Raw genomic sequence first — 16,236 nt, 5'->3', positions numbered from 1 at the left:
ACAGTGACAGAACAGAGTTTTTTTAAGTTTACAGTTTAAAAAAGCATTTATTAGGTTACTAAGAGGCAGTTGATTAAAGGGACATTAAACACTTTGAGATGGTAATATTAAATGATAAATTATCTATCTATCTATCTATCTATCTATCTATCTATCTATCTATCTATCTATCTATCTATATATATATATATATATATATATATATATATATATATATATATATAGTATGATAGAGAGCACTCTCACTTTCCAAAGTTCATCAGTGCCAGGGTGCCAGCAGGTAAGTACACAATGTGAAGGAAGGCACTCACTGGTCTTTTTAGTCAAAATTTATTAGATCAAGTGTGACGTTTCGGGGACACACTCCCCTTCCTCAGACAAATACAAACCAACAATAGCAGAAAATATAAAGCCAAACAAGCCCCTCCCCCCAGTGAAATTGTGACAAAAATGGTTACCATAGTGATCCTCAACAACAAAGACTTCCTAAGTGTATTCACATATAATGTAGTAATGTTATCAGATGCTCATAATAAAACATATCAAAAACATATAGTAAAAGTCCAAAGAAGCACATACCGGACATACTCATATAAGTGACATGATAAAAATATATACTTATGTTATAAGTGCAAAATAAGAAACTACATGTGTTACAAGTACCATTGTGTCCCCTGACATACATTCCTAATGGATGTGTCTTGTGTAGTGTTGTGCAATATACATATTTAAACATTGTGCACTTGTGATTATTATGTATAGCCAGCCTAATGAACCCTTATCAGATTGAAATAAATAAATAAGAAGCAACCCTCTAGGGGCAAATCACATTCTAAAAGAGACAGCACACATTAACAAAGTACGCCAAACCTGCATTTAGTATTCAGGTATACTGTGTACACACCAAGGGTTAAATCATGGTCACTCATGTTTAAATCCTTTATGACCACCTAGTCACCTTACGCAAGTATCCAAAAATAGATATAAGCATACATATGATAATTCTATGAGCAAAGGTACCTGATAAACAGAATGGCGAGCACTCAGTATACAACACACGCCACACACGGCTCAGTGTGTTGACGTCATCCAGCCGACATCGTATCACAGTGTGATACATTGCCATGGCAACCTTACGCAACTCCGGCGGGTCCATATACAAAAAAGAAAATCTTAAAGAATCTTATGGCCGGTCAGGCGCCCAGGCAGACAACTAAGTGTAATAAATTAAATAAAGTTCAATCGCATCCCAATATGGAACAACTTTGTTTACCTACTATTAGCAGCATAACTTGTCTATTAGTGAACGTCCCAGAATGGTCTAGAAATACTGCATATTCGACTGATCCACAGCTACACCTCAAATAAGTACATAAATAAAGTGTGCCCATTATATAAAAAAAAAAAAGGGCTAAATAACTACTGGTGTCAAGAAATGTCAAAACCTAAACACATAACATAACATAAAAAGAACATCATAATATAAGCTAAAATAAACTAGTGATATACAATAAAAAAATAAAGTAAAAAAATAATAAATAATATAATAAAATAAAAACATAAAATAAAATGAAATGGAATAAAATGAAATAAAATGAAATAATATGAAATCATAAGACTGCTGTCAAATAAAATAAAATAAAAGAAAGAAAATAAGAATAAGGGAAGGGGAAAAGAAGAAAGGAAAAAAGGAAAAAAAGAAAGGAAAAAAGGGAAGGGGCATCGTAGGAGGCGGGAAAAAAGAAGAGGAAAAACGCATCCGAAGAGGAAGTAAACGGAAAAATAAGAAAAAAAAAGCAAGAGAACTAGAAAAAGAGAAGGAAAAAGAAAAGAGAAAGAAAAGAGAAGGAAAAGAAAAAGAAAGAAAAGGAGACGAAAAAGAAAAGGAAAAGAACGAGAAAAAAGAAAAAGAAGTAAATAGGAAAAAGAATAAGAATAAAAGGAACGGAAATGATAAAGGAAAAGGCAAAAGAAGAAAAAAATTAAAGAAGAAGAAAAAGATAAAGAAAAAAAGAAAAAAAGAAAAGAAAAAAAGAAAAAAATGGAAAAACAAGATCAGAATACTGGATGGATCATCGACTCTCACATGTCATGCTACACTAGTGTACCAAGTCCATCTGCTGTATGGGTCTTTTCAACAGAGATTCTTCAAAGTCAGCACCTTGAATCATAAAAAGCAGTGCCAGTCCAGGTTCACATTCAATCCCCGTGGACGTATAGTGTTTAATTTGAAGATCCACTTGGATTCTAGTTGTAATAATTTGTTATCTCTGTCCCCACCCCTTGGGGGGATGGGTGCATGGTCGATAATCTTGAATCTTAGGTCCTGTACACTGTGTCCACTCTTGGCAAAATGATGCACCACCGGCTGATCACTCCTGTGATTCTTGATAGCTGTCCTAATAGATGATTTGTGGTTGGCCATGCGGTTATGGACATCATCAACTGTTTTCCCCACATAGAATAGTCCACATGGACAATTAGATAGATAAACCACGTAGGTTGTGGTGCAGGTGAGGTAGAATTGGATTTTATAATTTAAATTCGTGTCCGGGTGACAAATGTAGCCCATGGGATCATTGCATGACATGTAGTGCACCCACTACAGCGGTAGCATCCTTAAATTATAAATTATAAAATCCAATTCTACCTCACCTGCACCACAACCTACGTGGTTTATCCAATTAATTGTCCATGTGGACTATTCTATGTGGGGAAAATGGTTGATGATGTCCGTACCCGCATGGCCAACCACAGATCATCTATTAGGACAGCTATCAAGAATCACAGGAGTGATCAGCAGGTGGCGCATCATTTTGCCACGAGTGGACACAGTGTACAGGACCTAAGATTCAAGATTATCGACCATGCACCCATCCCCCCTATGGGTGGGGACAGAGATAACAAATTATTACAACTAGAATCCAATTGGATCTTCAAATTAAACACTATATGTCCACGGGGATTGAATGTGAACCTGGAATGGCACTGCTTTTTATGATTCAAGGTGCTGACTTTGAAGAATCTCTGTTGAACAGACCCATACAGCAGATGGACATGGTACACTAGTGTAGCATGACATGTGAGAGTCGATGATCCATCCAGTATTCTGATCTTGTTTTTTCAGGTTTTTTTTTCTTTTCTTTTTTTTCTTTTTTTCTGGAACATCCAATAGAATGCAAGCTCAATCCGATTGGCTGATTGAATCAGCAAATCAGATTTTTCCTACCTTAATTCCGATTGGCTGATAGAATCCTATCAGCCAATCGGAATTAGAGGGACGCCATCTTGGATGACGTCCCTTAAAGGAACCGTCATTCGTCGTTAGTCCGTCGGGGAAGGTGGATGTTCCGCGTTGGCGGTCTGAAGATGGAGCCGGAAAAAAGAAGATAGAAGATGCCGCTTGGAGGAAGACATCACCCAGATGGAGGACCTCTTCTTTGCCGCTTGGATCAAGACTTCGCCCAGATGGAGGACCACATCGCCCGGATTGGATGAAGAGTTCGGCTCGGCTGGGTGAAGACGGCTCAAGGTAGGGAGATCTTCAGGGGGTTAGGGTTAGGTTTTTTTAAGGGGGGATTGGGTGGGTTAGAGTAGGGGTATGTGGGTGGTGGGTTTTTAATGTTGGGGGGGGGTTGTATTTTATTTTACAGGTAAAAGAGCAGATTACTTGGGAGCAATGCCCCGCAAAAAGCCCTTTTAAGGGCTGGTAAAAGAGCTGATTACTTTGTAATTTAGAATAGGGTAGGGCATTTTTTTATTTTGGGGGGCTTTTTTATTTTATCAGGGGGCTTAGATTAAGTGTAATTAGTTTAAACTTCTTGTAATATTTTTTTATTTTCTGTAATTTAGTGTTTGGTTTTTTTGTATTATAGATTAGTTTATTTAATTAAATGTAATTGTATTTAATTGTAGTTAATTTATTTAATTAATTTAATGATAGTGTAGTGTTAGGTTTAATTGTAACTTAGGTTAGGATTTATTTTACAGGTAATTTTGTAATTATTTTAACTAGGTAGCTATTAAATAGTTAATAACTATTTAATAGCTATTGTACCTAGTTAAAATAAATACAAAGTTGCCTGTAAAATAAATATAAATCCTAAAATAGCTACAATGTAACTATTAGTTATATTGTAGCTATCTTATGGTTTATTTTGCAGGTAAGTATTTAGTTTTAAATAGGAATTATTTATTTAATTGTAGTAATTTTATTTCGTTTTATTTAAATTATATTTATGTTAGGGGGGTGTTAGGGTTAGGGTTAGACTTAGGTTTAGGGGTTAATACATTTATTATAGTAGCGGCGACGTTGCGGGCGGGAGATTATGGGTTAATAATTGTAGGTAGGTGGCGGCGATGTTAGGGAGGTCAGATTAGGGGTTAATAAAATTTACTATAGTGTTTGCGAGGCGGGAGTGCAGCGGTTTAGTGGTTTATACATTTATTATAGTGGCGGCGAGCTCCGGTCGGCAGATTACGGGGTTAATAATTGTATTTAGGTAGCGGCAACGTTGGGGGGGCAGATTAGGGGGTTATAAGTATAATGTAGGTGTCGGCGGCGTTAGGTGCAGCAGATTAGGGGTTCATAGCTATAATGTAGGTCGCGGTGGTGTCCGGTCGGCATATTAGGGGTTTATAATTGTAGTTAGGTAGCGGCGACGTTGGGGGGGGGGGCAGATTAGGAGGTTATAAGTATAATGTAGGTGTCGGCGGTGTTAGGGGCAGCAGATTAGGGGTTCATATCTATAATGTAGGTGGCTGCGGTGTCCGGTCGGCAGATTAGGGGTTAAAAATATTTATTATAGTGTTTGCGATGTGGGGGGGCCTCGGTTTAGGGGTACATAGGTAGTTTATGGTTGTTAGTGTACTTTATAGCACAGTAGTTAAGAGCTTTATGTTCCCGCGTTAGCCCATAAAGCCCTTAACTACTGACTTTTTTTGCGGCTGGAGTCTTGTCGGTAGAGGGTCTACCGCCCACTTGTTCCAAGACTCCAAATACCAGCATTAGGCAAATCCCATAGAAAAGATAGGATACGCAATTGACGTAAGGGGATCTGCGGTAGCCTCGAGTCGCGGAAAGAAAGTGAGCGGTAGACCCTCTTCTGCCTGACTCTAAATACCAGTGGGCAGTCAAAAGCAGCGTTATGACCCCTTAACGCTGCTTTTGACGGCTAACGCTGAACTCTAAATCTAGCCGAGGGTAACTCCCCACCAAGATACCAACAGCTACAACTGATTAAGCCTTCTGATACGGTCCTCGCACCAGCAGATTAACAATCTGACTACCCGGTTATTGCTGATAGGGAAGGGGCTAAACAAAGATTATAATCTACCAAATAGTGGCATGCCCTGTAAGCGAGCTACAAAGACTAATAAGCAAGCCCAATTACTTACCATGAGCCACTTTGTAAAGGCCCAAACCCACCCTGCACAGAATGAATCACATGGTGATCAAGAAATGCAAAAAGACACACGGCAAGCCCAGGGAAAGTATAAAACCACAGACCAACCTAATTCTACCAACCTATCTAGAGAGGATTTAAAATCACTTTCCTCGAAAGAGGACATCCAGGAGGTTCTGTCAGAAGTTAGGGGCCTTTTCAGCGAACTTATAAAGGATATTACGCAAATAAACAACAGATTCGAGGGCTTGGAGGGGACACAGGCTGGCATACAATTAGAAGTGGAAAACCATACGCATACCATCTCACAGCAAAATGACGCAATAACGTTCCTCCTTGATAAAATTGAAGACTTGGACAACCGTAATAGGAGAAATAAATGGCTACCTACAGGATCTTTTCGAGTCATTAAGGGAAAACCATCATCCCCAGAAACACCCATAGAAAGGGGACACGGTTCACCAAAGCCACCTAGCAAAGCCCCCCCCAAGGGACGTCATTGTGCGTTTTCTAAGTTATGGGGACAAAGAAGAGGTTGCAAAAGGGGCCAGGATGAAAGCCCACATCACACATGCAGGACTCCCATTCCAGATATTTGAGGACATTTCACCCAGCACACTACAAAAACGTAGAGAACTTAAGCACATTACTGAAAATCTCAGAAACCACAAAATACAATACCGCTGGGGTTTTCCTATAAGAATAATAGCCAATAATAATGGGAAAACCAAGATCTACAGACCTGAGGAGAACTTGCGGGAATTTTACAAAGCATTGGGTCTAAATTGCAAAGAACTTCAACCTCACAAGTCGGCTCCACAAAAGACTCTCTTATACCCTCTTTTTTTTCTTCCCCTCTTCCCTAATCCACTCCTCCTACATACACGGGTGCCCAACACATCCACTAAACAGCACGACATGAAGTGGTTTGTGATAGTATTGGGCCTATACATTGTAACAACTGCCATGTCCCAACACAAAGAGACCCATTCGATCACATTCACCACTGCTAATGTAAAAGGCCTAAATGTGCTGCAGAAGAGGAATATTGTTTTGTCCGCTTTGTATAAACAAAAGAGCGCAATACTTCTCCTACAGGAGACGCATTTTAAAAAAGGCAAAGAGCCTAAACAACTACATCATAAATACCCAACAGCTTATTTCTCCTCTGGACCTACAAAAAAAACGGGGTCTGCATACTCTTCGTACAAAATATCCCCTTCCAGCTACTACATATGCACAAAGACACAGAGGGTAGATTGCTTATTCTAATTGTCCTGCTTTATGGTAGACCTATAACGATAGTAAATACATACTTCCCTAACTTAGATCAGAAGGCGTTCATGCGCCAAATAGAGACTACAATTATAGACCACAGAAAAGGGCTACTACTTATGGGGGGGCCTAAATGTGCCACTGGACCCTAAAATAGACACTTATGGAGGCTCGACCTCCATATATAAGAGGGACATCAAAAGTATCAATGCGTAGCTCCATGAACTGACCTGTTTGACTCATGGCGCATATTACACCCTGACAGAGCGGAATATACTTTCTACTCGCATACACACAATACGTACTCCCGAATTGATTACATAAGGACAGATGCGCTCTTACTAGCTTTAGTTAAACAAATATACCTACACTCCATCACCTGGTCAGATCACGCTCCAGTCTCTTGCATGATCGATTGGCCTGAGAAACCGATCTCCCCATTTCAATGGAGACTGGATGACTCGCTAGTAGATCATCCAATAGTAGGGACTGAATTAGAGAAATTGTTATTGGAATATTTTAAAATCAATGATGATACAGATACGAAATACACTAACATATGGGAAGCACACAAGTGTGTGATGAGGGGAGAGTGTATAAAGCATAAGGCCATCCTCAATAAACAGCACAGACTAAAATATGATTCCTTACTTAAAGAATTGCAGAAACTAGAAACTTTGCATAAACGTTCCCCAGACAATCCCTTAGTATTAAAAAAGCTTGCTGAAACTAGAGAGGAAATAAACAAATACCTGCAACATAGACAACAGAAACAAGCGCTCAACCTCCGCCAACAATATTATGAGCATAAAAACAAATCAGGTAGGCTTTTAGCAAGAACAATAAAATGCAAACAGCTTAAACAATACATATACTTAGTTAAAAATAAAGCAGGTCAGGCCAAAAATTATAGCATCTCCATAGCAAACATATTCAAAACTTATTATGCATCACTGTATAACTTGGTAGGAGACACACCAAAACTACATACCCACCACTCCAAACTAGACCTCATTGCCCAATACTTGAATACGGTAAACCTACCCACAATATCAGAAGAACAATCACTTAAATTAGATGCCCCTATAGAATGCAGAGAAATATTAAAAGCTATCCAAGATTTACCAATAGGGAAGATTCCAGGCCCCGATGGCTTTGGAGGCAAATATTACAAGAAATATGTAGAAATACTGACCCCTAAACTGCAAACACTATTTAACTCCTTGGAAGACTCTAAAGGTTTTAGTAAATCGATGCTAGAAGTCCATATCGCTGTTTTACCAAAGCCAGGGAAGACCCCAGATATTCCACAGAACTATCGCCCTATCTCATTGTTGAATACAGATGTAAAAATATTTTTAAACATTTTGGCCAACAGGCTCAACCCGCTAATTAGCACGGTAATATCTTCTGATCAAGTGGGGTTTATCCCAGGCAGGGAGGCTAGGGATAACACCCTAAAAGTGTTACAACTATCTACTTATGCCCAAGTCAATAACATACCACTTTCCCTCATCTCAACAGATGCCAAGAAGGCTTTCGACAGGGTGGACTGGGATTTTCTCAGGGCCACCCTGTCGAAACTAAATATTGGGCACTCCTTCATTAAAAAAAATGTTCTCCCTATACTCAGAACCCTCCGCTAGAGTCAAGGTAAACACGATCCTATCCAAACCTTTCGAAATAACAAACGGCACCCGACAGGGATGCCCACTATCTCCCATCTTGTTCGCATTCTCAATTGAAGTGATACAAACATTAGGAGAATCCAAATAAACACTTCGGAGTACAAATTGGCAATGTATGCCGATGATGTCCTTCTAACTATTACAGATATAACAAACTCACTACCTCACCTACTCACTCCTACACACTATTGCAGAATATGGCATACACTCAAATTTCCACCTAAATCTGACTAAATCAGAAATGCTGAACCTGAATACCCCAAAGCAAATAATAGAACACATCCAAAAAACCTGCCCCTTGAGAATCCAAAATGACCACTTGAAATACCTGGGTGTGGCTTTGACCGGAGACATCAAAACACTGGTCACCTTACAAACTGTTATAACCCGAGACCTTTTGTGCTGGAAAAGCAAGCCACTTTCGTGGATCAGAAGAATCCATGCGAGCAAAATTAATGTGCTCCCAACGGTTCTCTACATATTACAAACACTACCGATACTGATACCGAAAGATCTCCTGTTGCAGTTACAAAGACATATAGAGCAGTATATTTGAGGGAGGGCAAGACCAAGGGTTCCCAGACAAACATTATACAGGTCAAGAGACAGGGGAGGGCTTGGGGTACCGGACTTAATAAGATACAGATTGGCCACTATCATACAAAGACAAATTGACTGGAGCCACAAATTACTTGATAAGCAATGGGTACAACTGGACAGAGAGATATTCCAAATACATAACCTGAGCTGGATGGGGTGGATGCACCCCGACCACAGATCTCAAACTGTACGGCATTACCCTCTCATTACAGTTCTTCGCCAACTGGGACAAATTGCTAGCCACAAGTACACATATATTGTTGAGACCATCCCCATTTACACCATTGAGAAACAATCCTGAAACTCCATTCATCCTGCCCCTGAAATTCTTCACAAATTATGTACCAAAACCACCTAAACACACTTGGAAGAACATCTTAGATCAGGGCTCACTAATCCAGAGACAGAAACTATTAGAGAATGAGGAGGAACTAGCCTCCTCTTGGATCACATACATGCAATTATCAAACTACATACAAACCCATAAACACCCCCAAAGCCTTACTAGAACACTGACAAGATTCGAGACCCTATGTTCTACAACAAACTCCCCAAGACATGTGATCTCATCCCTATACCAGATCTTAATCGACACAGGCCCGGAATCCCTCCCCTCGTACTGTTATAAATGGCAGAAAGATCTAGGAATAGACATCTCCATAACTGACTGGAACAAGATATTCACCCACCATAAAAAAGCCTCGGCTTCAGCCAGAATACAGGAAACAAATTATAAATACCTTTCCAGATGGTATCTAACACCCCTGAAACTATGAAAAATGTACAAACAGGTTAGTGACCAATGCTGGAGGGCATGCGGTGACACTGCAGACGTATTACACATCTGGTGGTCCTGTCCCAGATTGGGGGGATTTTTGGAAGAATGTAATCACACAAATAAATATAACTCTAGAATCCCAAATACTAGTAAACCCGAATGTCTTGCTCTTCCATAAAATACCAAATCTGAAGGATGAAATTAAACTAGCCCTATTATATGTCATGTTAAATAGTGCTAAAATACTCATCCCACAAAGATGGAAATCACAAGACGTACCCACAGTGGCCCGATGGAAGTCTCAGGTTGAGGACCTCTTTGCATTAGAAAGATATCATTACTATAAGACTGGCAGGATAGGCACCCATGAGATGATGCTTATGAGATGGAACACTATTAAAAATAAGTGATTCCACGCACTTGTACAAAGTCACCCAGAGTGGTGTGGGTTGGTTTTTCCAGCCGCAAAATCACCCCCTTCATTCTCTACCCCGCCCCCCCCTTTTCCCATAAACCTCCCCCATTGCCATTAAGGACTCTAAACCATGCCTCACAATAAAATGGAGGAGTCAGGACAATTTGGTCAATAGGTCACTGATTTGCATCTGGCATCTTGATCTTTACTTTTATGTCTTCGCCTACAGAACTTATTATTTGAAAAGTGACAATTGATTATATTGCTATGGTTCATGTAGTTGATATGTACCCCTCATTACCAGGTTACTTTATGCACAATATATATGGACTCAGTTTGAACCTGGAGGGGGATTCATGAGAGACTACGTTTTCTGATTTTACATGTTAATAATATAATGAGACAGATCACTGTGTTGCTACACAGATTGTGACGTCTATCTGTATTTTCTCATTATTGATCTTCAATAAGTACATTTTGAAACAAAAAAAAAAAAGAGCAGCACTCATACTTTCAAGAGCTATATCTAAGCTCTTAGAGGAAAAGCAGGTAGGTATTAAGCCCCACGGCTCTCAATAAGATTCTGAAAATCCCAAAGTAAGTAGATACAATTTATTTAAAAACAAAGGACACAAGGAATTCCTGAAGGCAACCATAATCACTTTGCCCAAACCTGATAAAGACCCCTCTCTTTGTGCGAGCTACAGGCCAATCTCTTTAATCAATGTCGATGTTAAAATCTATTCCAAAATATTGGCCAATCATATTGGTAAGCTCTTGCTGAGCTTAATTGACCCTGACCAGGTGGGTTTTATCTACAATCAGGAGGGGCCAGACAACATGAGGCGGCTGATTAACATTGTATGCGAATTTACCAGAATGAATAAACATTTCGGTCATCTCTCTAGATGCCGAGAAGGCTTTTGACCGGGTCCGCTGGACCTACTTATGGGAAACCCTTAGAGCATTCAATTTCCCCCACAACACCTGCAAGGCTATCCAAGCTCTTTATTCAGCCCTGTCTGCTACTATTAGAGGACTCGGCTTCCAGTCGAACTCATTTCGCATTTTGAATGGCACTAGGCAGGGGTGCCCTTTGTCCTTTAGCGATCGAACCTTTGGCTGCTCACATTTGGGCGGATGCGTTAATGCCGGGGATTAGACTCTCAGGTACCCTACAAAAAAACTTGCTGTTCGCGGATGATATTACCATTTTTACTGCTGACCCAGGTAGAGCTATTCCTAGACTATTGGATATCCTGAAGGCCTTTGGGGACCTCTCATTCTATAAACTAAATGCTCAGAAAACAGAGATTTATTGGTGGGGTTACCCACAAGATTACATCGTTAATTTAAAGGATAGATTCAATTTTAATTGGACAAATGTGCAGGTCACACACTTGGGAGTAAAGATTTCCAATAGCTCTACACAAATGGTAAAGGATAATTATTTCCCCTTACTGGCAGAACTACGCAATCTAAAAAATACCTGGGACCACAAAACTATCTCCTGGATGGGGCGCATCGCGGTTATCAAAATGTCTTTTCTCCCTAAACTTATCTATCTTTTCCACTGCCTTCCAATCAGAGTTCCCATGCATCTCTTAACACAATTTCAGAGCAAAATAACGAAATTTATTTGGCAGGGCAAAACTCCCAGAATAGCCTAAAAAACCCTACAATTCCACATTCATTTGGGAGGCTTAGTGTCCCCCTCAGTGATAAAATACTACGAGGGTGCTATGCTTACGCACATTTCCCAATGGGGAGTACTCCAGTCTTACGACAAATGGCAGGAGATTGAACAAGCCTCATTGCCCCAAACTGTCCTTTTAAAAGATGTAATTTGGACTCCGCCGCATAGTCGCAGAATCCTGGGGATTAGCAATATGGTAATCTTAGAATGCTTGTCCGTTTAGGACAAGGTTCGACATCACCAACTAATTGCCCCCCATACCTCCCCCATCACCTCGGTAGCTGGCCTTTTCACGGGTTTGGTAAATACTCACCCCAACACCTGGGCTCGATTAGGAGTTAGGCAGGTCTCAGACTTCTGGTCTGCCTCACAACCAGACAGATTCTTAGACCTAACACACATGAAACCCCCCGTGGATATCCCTTCGTTCCTTTTCTTTGAGGCACTCAGGGTTAAAAGCTTCCTAAAAAGCTGGGGTTTCTTCCCACTCCTTGGGACTCCATTTGGCGAGGGGGGCGAAGACTTGTTAAACCGCTTTCAACTCACTATAGATTACTAGATGGAACATTACCGCCTGAAACTGCCCCACATCTTACGAGGTGGGACACCCTCCTGTGCTCCCAGATTTCAGCTGACTTGTGGCAAAAGGCCTTCCTTTTGACAAAAAAGACCCTTCATTGCATCACAATGTTTGAAACCTACTATAAGGTTATTTCTGATTGGTACATGGTCCCCACCTACTTGTCTAAGTTGTACTCAGGAGTTTCCCCCCTTTGCTGGATGAACTGTGGTCTCCAGGGCAATATGCTCCACATTTGGTGGGAGTGCCCTGGGATCAGACCCCTTTGGGAAATGGGACTCCGCACCCTTACCGATTTTGGAATCAGAATTCCCGCTGGCCCAGCCACTACACTACTACACTTAGATATTCACGGTTTACCCAAACACCAAAGCATGTTTGGCATATACCTGCTGGCGTCTATTAAAACCAATATAGCTAGAGCCTGGATAAGGGTCTCACCACCCAGGTGGAGTGAGATTGTGAACACTATGGCTTTCCTTTACAATATGGAAAAATCCATATACCATGACTCAAACAAATCTGATCTGTTCGAAATGATATGGGGGATTGGAAAGACAATTATGACACCTCATGGAGCCCATCTGCCCCAACTCAAGATCCTCCACTCACCTCCTAATTCGCAGTCCATATACCCTACCCTCTCTAGTCTCTCTCCTTCACTTAGTGCCATATATTTGGCAGTTAAGATGTTGTATTAACTATCTGTTGGTCTTCCACCAAGGTCCAACCTGTCTCATAACCCTGTTTTTATACTTATGGTGACCAACCTGTTTTCCGTTATTTTGTATAATATATGTTGATGCAAGGGCCACTTGGTCCACATCCTTACCGACTATGGAACTTTGAATTTGATGTTTGTGTACGGGACCTGCGAGTCCCTCAATGTTATTTCTAATTTTGTTTTGAAATCAAATAAAAATTACTTTGAAAAAACAAACAAAAAAACAAAGGACACATGCACAGGTTGTGTCAGTCAGTAAAGAGAGAATACAGCAATTGGTCAATATGCTGCCCATTTATGTGCTTCATTGTGGAATACTACAGTCAATAGACTAGTTTGCCAATGTCAACTAGGGAAACTTTTTCCCCCTTAAAGTGAATGTAAAGTTGTATGAATCAGTGCCCGGTTTTTAAAAATACTATTAAAACAGGGGCACTTTCATTCATTGAAATTTACATTGAAGCCTTTTTTTTTAATACTTACCTTTTTCTTTAGGAAATTCAGACCAGTGATCCTCCACCTTCTTCTTATGCTGTACTTAGCATATCGATGACGAAACCAGCTTCCTCCAATCTTTGCATAGCCTCATGAGCTGACTGCCTCAGGGTGCATTGTAGAAATGTAAATTCTCCAGCACCTGTGCATTAAACGGGTGACAACGCCATCCAGGACTCCACACCAAAAGGTCCCAAATATAATGCAATATAAGAAATCAGATGGCAGCACTCCAAGATAATAAAATATGCATATTTATTAACATCTACTCCAACAAAGATAGGACAACAATGTTTTGGGTGTTATCCCTTAATCATGGTGTATGATTATGGGGTAACACCCGAAACGCTGTTGTCCTATCTTTGTTGGAGTAGATGTAAATAAATATACATATTTCATTATCTTGGAGTGCTGCCATCTGATTTCTTATATTGCATGCCATGATTGGAGGAAGCTGGTATCGTCATTGCTGAGGGCAGAGGATCGTCGATCTAGCTTTCCTAAAGAAAAAGATAAGTATTTAAAAAAAATGCTGCAATCTAAAGTTTGATGAATGAAAGTGCCCCTGTTTATTCAACTTTACATTCGCTTTACATTAGGAGTATAGAACATTTTTAAAAATTCTAAAGATGTTACAAAAAGCTCTATATATTGTATTCAGTTAGTTATACAAAGTTGCATAAACACATTACTTTTCATTATTTTTTTATATTTATCCCTTCTTTCCAATGAAAAAAATATATACTCTGATTTTTCACAATATCCTGTTTCAACAAATACTATGAATGGAGATTAAGCTCCAATTTTCATTACACATTCAGGAACAAAAAGATAATAATTGTAGAGATATATATAGCCATTAAGAAGGATAAAGTTCTGGATTAAAGAGAAAGTCAATTCAATTGAAATCAATGAGTGGTTCTTTGGTTGAATGTTTAATGCATGAAACTCTGATTAGAAATTGTAATAAAATCTTGTAAATTGCAGTAAATTAATTGTATTCAGAAATAAAAAAAGGCAAATCATCACAAACCTCTTGCTTTGCTTTATTAGCATTAAAAAAATATTAAACGCAACATTTAAAGGCACGTTGTAGTGAAAAATTCTTATTTATTAGAGCATGTAATTTTTTTTTCACTATTTGCTCTGTAACTCTATTGGCTAGATTATAAGTGGAGCGCAAAATATCGCGTCTGCGAAAGTGATATTTGTGCTTAACTTAGTAATACTAGCACAAGCAAATGTGCACTGGTATTACAAGTTAGCTACAATGTGAACGCATAATAGTGCATGTTACAATATAAATATTTCTTCTTGGTTTGAACCACCTTACCTCATTGACTGCAGTAACAATGTATTGCAGATTTTTTTTTTATCTATCATATTTTTAATTTAAAAAAAGGAAGTATAAGGGCAAAAAAAATCATAAGTCAAAAATAAAAATCAGGAAATGTCATGGTTTCTGCACTACCTTACACTGCACCCAATTTTTTTAAATTCTGGGTAAGGAGGTGCATTTTTTTCCACATAGAGGTTACATGCACCATTTAGTGAGGATTGTATTATTTTTGTTTAGGATTTTAATTAAGCAAGTATTGAAACCAAGAATTCCCCCTGTTTTTTTGTGTTTGAAAAATAAGTTAAACTCATAGTTGAATATATGTGTCTATGATATTGATGTATTGTACAGCATATTTTTTTATTTAAAAAAAATGTGTTCATTAAATTGCTGATCTTTTATACAGATAATAGAATTCAAACTTCTCTATTTGGATCTGGATAAATGCCAAAAAAATATTAAAAAAATCTAGTCTGATGCTATAAAAAAATACATTAGTTTTGGTGCTGCTGACTTGGTGCAGTAGCACTATCTACTACTTTAATTATATTTACATTTAACCTGCTGTCCAGCTGCTCCTCTGCTGCATGAAGTCATTCCCCATAGGAAATAAAGGGTTAACACATTTTTTTATGAACAAACAAATAATGATCTTCATCTACATATAGATGCCATTCTACCTATTCTTCTTGTAGAAGATCAGGTGTGTAAGCATGTCAAAATAAACTTGTGCAAGATAATATACTTAAAGGGACAGTCAAGTCCAAAAAAACTGTCATGATTTAAATAGGGAATGTAATTTTTAACAACTTTCCAATTTACTTTTATCACCAATTTTGCTTTGTTCTCCTAGTATTCTTAGTTGAAAGCTAATTCTAGGAGGTTCATATGCTAATTTCTTAGACATTGAAGACTGCCTCTAATATGAATGCATTTTGACCACTAGAGGGCATTAGTTCATGTGTTTCATATAGATAACATTGAGCTCATGCACGTGAAGTTACCCTGGAGCCAGCACTGATTGGCTAAAATGCAAGTCTGTCAAAAGAACTGAAATAAGCGGGCAGTCTGCAGAGGCTTAGATACAAGATAATCACTGAGGTAAAAAGTGTATTTCTAGAACAGTGTTGATTATGAAAAACTGGGGAATGGGTAATAAATGTATTATCTTTCTTTTTAAACAACAAAAAAGCGGGTGTTGACTGTTCCTTTAACAATTTTCATTGCTTTAGTTAAGCTTC

This window comes from Bombina bombina, chromosome 10 (assembly GCF_027579735.1).
Source record: "Bombina bombina isolate aBomBom1 chromosome 10, aBomBom1.pri, whole genome shotgun sequence".
Taxonomy (NCBI): domain Eukaryota; kingdom Metazoa; phylum Chordata; class Amphibia; order Anura; family Bombinatoridae; genus Bombina; species Bombina bombina.
This window is presented reverse-complemented; position numbering follows the sequence as displayed.